The sequence below is a fragment of the Tachysurus fulvidraco genome, chromosome 8 (assembly GCF_022655615.1).
Source record: "Tachysurus fulvidraco isolate hzauxx_2018 chromosome 8, HZAU_PFXX_2.0, whole genome shotgun sequence".
NCBI classification, from domain to species: Eukaryota; Metazoa; Chordata; class Actinopteri; order Siluriformes; family Bagridae; genus Tachysurus; species Tachysurus fulvidraco.
This window is the reverse complement of record NC_062525.1, coordinates 19,569,253-19,577,223: the sequence shown is the minus strand read 5'-3', so window position 1 is coordinate 19,577,223 and position 7,971 is coordinate 19,569,253. Positions and strand designations below refer to the sequence as shown.

Sequence of the window (7,971 nt, the reverse complement as noted above, 5' to 3'; positions counted from 1 at the left end):
CTAAAGGGACACCAGCATCCCAGCCACTACCCAAACAGGAATAAGCTAAGGGTCAAAGGTCAGTGGGACACACAGACTGATATTGAGTCATCACACTATCATCAATTACTGTACTAGTTTTAATTATTCTCCTTTTTTGTGTTTCTGTTAAGTCCCGTATTGTTTTCTTTCTCTCTTTCCCTCTTGTTCCACTGTACCACCTTGCAGGTCCTGTGATTGGACGATTCGTCCGCCAGTCATCATTTCACAAACCACTCCAAGAGCCAATCCGGTGTTACTGGCCAGGTATAAAGACTTGCTCTTTTTTGCAGAGTTTTGTTGATAATCCCTTGTAGGAGGTGATTGATAAATGCAGGAAGGATGAGTCGTTAATAATAGCTAACCACTTCCAAATTGCGATTCCAAAACAAACTTTAAAAAAGAATATTAAAACCAAATTAATTGACTGCTTAGTTAATTCCGGAGTTTTAAGCTTGCCTAATGTAGATAGAGGGGCGGATCTTGCTGGTGAGGAGCAGGATGCTGGGGAATTTGGTGAAGGTGAGGGCGAGTTAGTCACAGCAGAGGCTGAGGCTATAGCTGGGGCAACTCTTTCACCTTTCGTACCCTTTTCACCAAGCACTCCCAGGTCACCAGTGGAGTCACAGTTGAGCGTGTGGATCGCACGGCTCCAGTTGGAGGCTCAGGAGAGGGCACAAATCCGCCAGGCAGATTTAAATCTGCGTCTACAGGTGCTCAAGCTCGAAAGTGAAGCCGATAAGGAAGTTAAGCTTCGATAGTTGGACATAGAGGTGGCGAAGGCTGCAGCTGTTTCCGCTGTCCCTCAGAACTCCTCATTGGAAAGTGACAATTCAGCTAATTCAAGTTCAACCACTTTTGATGTGGGCAAGCACATTGCTTTAGTGCCAAGTTTTTGTGAATCAGAAGTGGATAGCTATTTTAACGCTTTTGAAAGAATTGCAACTTCTTTGGGTTCGCCTGAAGATGTATGGTCCTTGTTGTTGCAGTACAAATTAGCTGGGAAAGCTTTAGAGGTTTATTCAACCCTGTCTTTGGAGGACAGTCTAAAGTATGACGTGGTTAAGCTAGCAGTACTCAAAGCTTATGAGTTAGTCCCAGAGGCCTATAGGCAGCAGTTTCGTACTTGTAGGAAAATCACAAGCCAAACAAACATACATTCGCCTGAGATAAGGGAATTCTTTTTGATAGATGGTGTGCTTCTAGTAGAGCAGAGGATTTTACGTCACTTAGAGAGCTTGTGTTACTTGAAGATTTTAAACAGTATCTTCCCGAGAGGATGGTACTGTACTTGAACGAACAGAAATTAACAACTATCTCCGGCAGCGGTGTTCGCAGACGAATTTGTGCTCACGCACCGAAACGTTTTTCAGCCAGTGATCGCAGAAAGGAGTTTTTTAGGCCACCGTCGAAGGATCAGCAGCCCAAACTGAGGGGTGAAAAGCCAAAAGAAATGTGAGTGTTTTTACTGTCATAAGAAAGGACATGTTATAGCAGAGTGTTTGTCCCTAAAGTGCAAGCAGCAGGCCCAAACAAAAGAGGTGGCATTTGTGAGTACTGTTAGTCAGAGTGCGCCTTCTGTACAGAATAAAGGTGAAATTGACAGTGTTTACGAACCATTTCTTTTGTGTATCACTATCAGATAGGGAGGAAGATCAGGTAGAAGTGCAGGTGTTAAGAGACACGGGTGCCGCCCAGTCGTTTGTGTGCACAGATGTTTCGCCTTTTTCAGATCAAACATCAGTTGGATCCAGTAGGCTTAGACAGAGTTTCAGCATGGAGGTCATGAGAGTCCCAGTGCACTGTATTCATCTGCATACAGCTTGTTTTACCGGTGAAAGGTGTATCTTTTATTTTAGGTAATGATTTGGCTGGAGGGAAAGTGGTACCTTCGCTGGAGGTAGTTGACATCCTGTCGACAGAGCATGGCTCTGATGAATTGTTTCAGAATTATCCAAGTGCATTTACTGCTTTCATGATAACATGTGCGCAATCAGAGAAAGATGGTAATGTGTCTTTATTTGACTCTTTCTTATATTCAGATCAGGAGGCTGAGGAAATGCCTAAAGACAAGCTTCAGGTCAGTGATCAGGGGAATGAGGCAGTGGTGAGCGACCCAGTGATATTGTCGGTAACTCTTGAAAAACTAATTGAAGCTCAGATTAATGACGTTTCACTTGTAAAATGCTTTAAATTGGCAGAGAAACCTGCACTCGACAATGTCTCATTTTTATTGAAAGATGGACTACTGATGCGGAGATGGCATAGAAATAATACTGTCGCGGATGAGTGGAATGTTCTTTGTCAGATTGTGGTTCCTTCTGTCTTTCGTCAACATGTGCTCTCATTGGCACACGATCATTTGTTGTCTGGACATTTGGGGGTGACGAAAACATACAACCGCATTTTACAACATTTCTTACATTGGCGAGCCACCCAGCAAAAAAGTGGGGAAAAGGTAAGAAAAGTGGTATTTTCTTCTTTTACGCTTCAGGGAACCCCCTCGTTTAAAAAAAACCTAGAAAAGAAATGTTTTAGTGTAGATTAGAACATAGAGTATAGTTTATTGATCATAAGCAGGAGGAGTTATTATTATTGCTAAGCCTTCTGTACATTTCTGTCTCAATCCATTCTGCCTCAATTCCAGGTGATTGTAAACAAAGTTCCTCTATCCTAGGCTACTTATTGTGCTGGGTGAATGAATAGTCATGCTCTCATATCCTAGTGGCCAATCGGAGCCAAGCAGCATAGCTCATAGAATATTAATGAGAACTGAGATGAGATTGCACGCCTTAAAACTAACAACAGCATGCTTAGTTCATCTGTGGAAACATTGTTCAAAGATTTAGAGGAAGCAAAGTCTGCTTGTCAATTCCTGATAAAAAATGGCACATCTGAAACTAGCAGCAGTAAGACATCTGTATGTGGCATGTGGAGTAATCAGGTTCCTGAAATGTTAGACAGTGATGAGAATTCAGAAAGAGATTCTCAGTCAGTCAGGAGTCAACACTATCATAAAAAGCTGATGGCAGCCATAAGGGCCATGTACATAGGCAAGTTTATGTTGTATGTGTTTTTTTTTTGTGTTGTGCTTAAAAAGGGGGGAGGGGGGTATAAATTTGTAAATTCATAAAGTGTGTTTCAGATCAAAAAGAAATAAAGATGTGGGAATGGACAAGAAAGGCAGCTCTTGTGACAGCATTAAAGATACAAGAGTGCCCGACGCTGTCCCAAAGTGCTTATCTACAATGGATCCATGTTCCGGTCTTGGTGAACCTTACAGCATGATCTCCAGACCCAGATGAACAGTGTAACAGAGAGTGTAACAGGAATGTACAAGGTCTTCTTGACAACAGCATTCCTGAGATATCACAGTGTTGTTGCAACCAGTTCATCACCTCCTCAGAGAACATCTTCAAGTAAATAATCCCAAGGATTTGAAAGCATTTGGTAAATAGGTTTTTTCGTGTTTTTAGAGGATTTGATGCTTTAAAGATGAAATGAAGCTTGTTTCTGGGTCTTCCCCTAGTGGTCACTTTGACTTCCGTGCCGTGCACAGCACGACGACCCGTAAGAGTTTAAACTGATGTAAGATTGACACGAACAATGATTGGTGAATTTTTGCGAGCAGCAGACTGGCGCGAGGTCAGACGGTCAGACGGCCTGAGGAGGTCAGACCAGAGGAGGTCATTTGCAGTCACTGGCTGTAATCTAATTGTTTTTAAAATGTCTTTTAAAATGTCTGCACCAGTGGAGAGAATTTTTAGTCGGGGTGGATTAATCATGAGGCCACGTCGTGCTCGTCTCGGTAACAGGATGGTATCCTCACTTATCTATTTGAAAAGCAATTATACCGATCTGTATAAACTTCAAAACTTTTAGAAATGCACATAATTCAAGGCAAATTCAGTTAACCTTGAAAGTTAAAAGTTGTTATTTTAGTTTAACATGTATGTGGTACAGTAATAGTATGTGTACTAGAATTGTCATGTAGGCTAGTAAAGTGGTACAGTTGTGTTATGTACTGGTGGTACTGGCTGTAATTGGTTTTTAATAAAATCGTATTTATACGTCATATTATGTGGCAATTGTTTCCTTTTTGCCCTCAATTGACATAATTTTTAAACCAGTGTGAGTAATATACAGTACAGTGTTAGTGGTATATGTGCTTTTCTGATTGAGCTTGTTGCTCATTTTTATTGCTTCCACCAAAAATTTAACATGCCTGAGGGTTACTTTTAAGTCTTTTCTCAGACCCAACTTTATTGGACTCGGACTTGACTCGGACTCGACCTTCTCTGGTCTCGGTCTTGACTCGGACTTAACCCTATCTGGACTCGGTCTTAACTCGGACTCAACCCTCTCTGGACTTGGACTCGAATGAGCTGGTCTCGAATACAACACTGGAAACACCTTTCTGAATTATTCATTCATTTTCTACCGCTTTATTCGAACTTCTCGGGTCACGGGAAGCCTGTGCCTATCTCAGGCGTCATCGGGCATCGAGGCAGGTACACCCTGGACGGAGTGCCAACCCATCGCAGGGCACACACGCATACTCTCATTCACACACACACACACAACGGACAATTTTCCAGAGATGCCAATCAACCTACCATGCATGTCTTTAGACTGGGGGAGGGAACTGGAGTACCCGGAGGAAACCCCCGAGGCACGGGGAGAACATGCAAACTCCACACACACAAGGCGGAGGCGGGAATCAAACCCCCAACCCTGGAGGTGCCCCCCTCCTTTCTGAATTATTTTAATATAAATCTAATATCAGTGTGTTAGAGGCCTTCTTTAGAGAAAACATGGTTTGTATCAGAATATTTATTGAACAACAAAACACACCAACATCTGTAGCCAAAAATAATAAAAAACACAGTGATGAAACAATATAAATGAATGTGTTTCATAATTATTATTATTATTTATTATTATTATTATTATTATTATTATTATTATTATTATTATTATTATTATTATTATTATTATTATTATTATTAACAAACCAAGAGGCTCCACCTTCATATGGCTGAATATATTATATATCCAGTACATCAGATTTAGTAACAATAATAAAGTAGAACAAAAGCAACATGAAATACTGTATTTCTCTTACACAAAATATTATTCTGTACACTCCGATTCATATAAAAAGTAAAAGAAAAGAACTCTATATACATTTACAAAACAATTTATATTAAAAATTCAGTGTTTTAACACACAGAACATTATGGTTCCTTCTGATTTTTTAAACTTCCCGTAATGAACGGTATACACAATTAGAAATATATATATAATTTTTTTTACTTTTCGTACCTGTCACTCATCACTCTTACATGAAATACTTAGATAATATGTATACTGATTGTTTTGCTCTGTATATAAAAATATAATTTCTGAGCTCCCTAAGATGCAATAAACGAAGAGAAAACTTTGTTATCCCTGAATATTTATACACAGATGTCCAATAACGGACTATCGTGTCATAAATAAAGGTGAATGTGTCAGATGAATAAAACAATAAAATAAATGTTTTAAAATGACAGAGTTTAAATCCTTATCTGTACTCTATAATATGTCACAAAATAGCCAATTAATTAATAAATCAATTCATAATTCCTGCCAATTAAATAATACAAACAATTATATTGGAGAAGCAAACATGAAGACAAGAGATTCACATTTAAGTATCACACTAAGGATTGTAAAAAAAAAAAAAAAAAAAGTAATAAAAAAATAAATATAAAAATAGAACATTACAGGCATCTAAAAAAAACCTTTGAGGTGATAAAACCAGTGCATTCACCTAACTTCAATTCTATATTTTTATGTATCAGAGCCTAAATAATAATTGTGTGTTTATTAACATTTATAAAGAAACAAATAACCTCAGATAATAATTTTTTCCCAAAGTACAACCCTTCCTACTTTCTGCAGAGTAATTAGCAGGCAGGTTACTAATGAAATACACAACATTATATCATCATCAGTGAGGTGTGACTACGTGTATAAAAGCAGAACTTTGGTCAGTTTGGTGCTCTCGAGCACTCGGGTGTGTGTCTACATCATACCAAGGAGAAAAGGACAACAGCCAGAAGTCAGGATTCACCATTCTACAGTTAGAAGGACTGTTTACATGTGAGGAGAACCTTTAATACAGCTGCTCTGTATGTTTCATTAGTGAGCGTCTCAGCAAATTCAGTCCAATGTCAGACTGTTTAATGTTCAGTTATATAAATAAAACCCCAAAAGCAACATCATGTCACCTATAGAGCTATAAAGCAGATTAAACCAAGTGTGAAGCATGGTGGTGGAGGGGTGATGGTTTGGGTTTGTTGAGACACTCGATGTCCACTTTATTACTAGAACATCCCTGAGACAAATGTGAGACCAATAAGAAAATGTATAACTCTGTCTATTCTTATTAACACAGGGATATACTGTATACAGCTGAACATGTAATAAATCTATATAAATAAATTGTGGATCAGAATTTATTAGTTTCATCTCTATGTAATTATATAAACAATTCCTGTAGAATAAAAGAACGTGGGATTTTTCTTACCTGCTAAGACCCTGAGGGCTGAGGAACAGAAGCCAGATTCTCCAGTTCATGTTCGTTACTTTGTGGAGGTGAATCCTGTGTTAAAGATGAGACATTATTTTTAAGAAATGTTCTGCTTATTTGTCTCATATGTAGAATGTAGAAACTGCACAAAAGTTAATGTTGTTAATCAGTTTTTGATGAAAGCTTCTATTTATTCCATGTTAAATATTCCACACAGTCATATACTGACCCTCTGTCTCTGTTTACACTCACACTTCTGTCGCAGCTTCACTATGTCTTTTTTAAACCTGTAATAACGAGAATATAAAAATGATCACGTCTTCATTCTGAACAAAACTGATAAGTAAAATAAATCGTTCTGTATATTTATATCCCTTAAAAATACACACATACCCTTCTCTGTTATCCTTCCCTGTGTGAAAGAAAAACCATGACAGTCTTTTAGAACAGAAATGAATCATGTTTAGAGTGAACACAAGTACTAAACACATCCAGTAGATTATACTTACAGAAAGTAGATATTTTTAAAGCAAGGCAGCACGCAGCAAATGCGCTTTCAGTCGGTAGGAGAATAAGTCGCAGATCCACTGTACGCTCACCATTTCCTGTTTATAATTATGGGTGGAAAAGAAAAGAAAGTTCCACATATAAATATTAACTGGACTGAATTCAGCAACATTGTTGTGTTTAATATCATATTTATCTGTCAGTAATTTCACACTAACATATTTTACAGCGATGAATGTTGTATTATTGTTAAATCACAGGCCACACAGCTCACTTACGTGCTTTTAGGATCAGCTCTACTGATAACACAACAGCATTCACAAACACAACCCCCACTGTACCAAACATGAACACAACCAAATGAGCTGCAATACAAGAGAATTAGAGAAAACATTAACTTTTCCATTTCAACTCAGTTTATAGTTTTGTAATTTAGTATGAAGGTCTTTTATGGCCTTGATGTTAACTCAGATACATGTTGATTGAGATGTGGCAGGTTATTGTGACAGAAAATAATTTTTACTCACCTCGCTGTGTCGCTGTGGATAATAAAGCAAAATCATTGGTCAAGTCTCTTTAACTGTTAACTTCATAATGATGAACCATGATGTGTATTTCCAGTGTTGGGCAGTAACGCGTTACTGTAACGCCGTTACTTTTGACAGTACTAATACTGTAATGCCGCTACTTTTGACAGTACTAATACTGTAACTGTCACAACCAGAGGAGGAAGGAGGCGGACCCGCACACAGGATAGCTTCAAATGAAAGGGGTTTAATAAATGATAAAGACAAATACAGGACAACAACGAGGACTAAAATAATACACATGACAAAACCAACCTAGACTAGACATTGCCGCCATCGGCA

The 7,971-nt window shown here is 38.4% G+C and overlaps 2 long non-coding RNA genes across 2 annotated transcripts; both read right to left on the bottom strand.

The window, feature by feature from the left end:
• Positions 1–5,046: 5,046 nt before the first annotated feature.
• Positions 5,047–6,872, bottom strand: LOC125145296. Its single transcript, XR_007143641.1, has 3 exons — positions 6,825–6,872; positions 6,593–6,667; positions 5,047–6,400 (listed from the first exon to the last, which is right to left on the bottom strand). It is a non-coding gene; the product is annotated as an uncharacterized LOC125145296 (long non-coding RNA).
• A 242-nt stretch (positions 6,873–7,114) lies between these two features.
• LOC125145293 lies at positions 7,115–7,765 on the bottom strand. The gene is made up of 3 exons (XR_007143636.1): positions 7,630–7,765; positions 7,381–7,467; positions 7,115–7,200 (listed from the first exon to the last, which is right to left on the bottom strand). It is a non-coding gene; the product is annotated as an uncharacterized LOC125145293 (long non-coding RNA).
• Between the last annotated feature and the right edge of the window lie 206 nt (positions 7,766–7,971).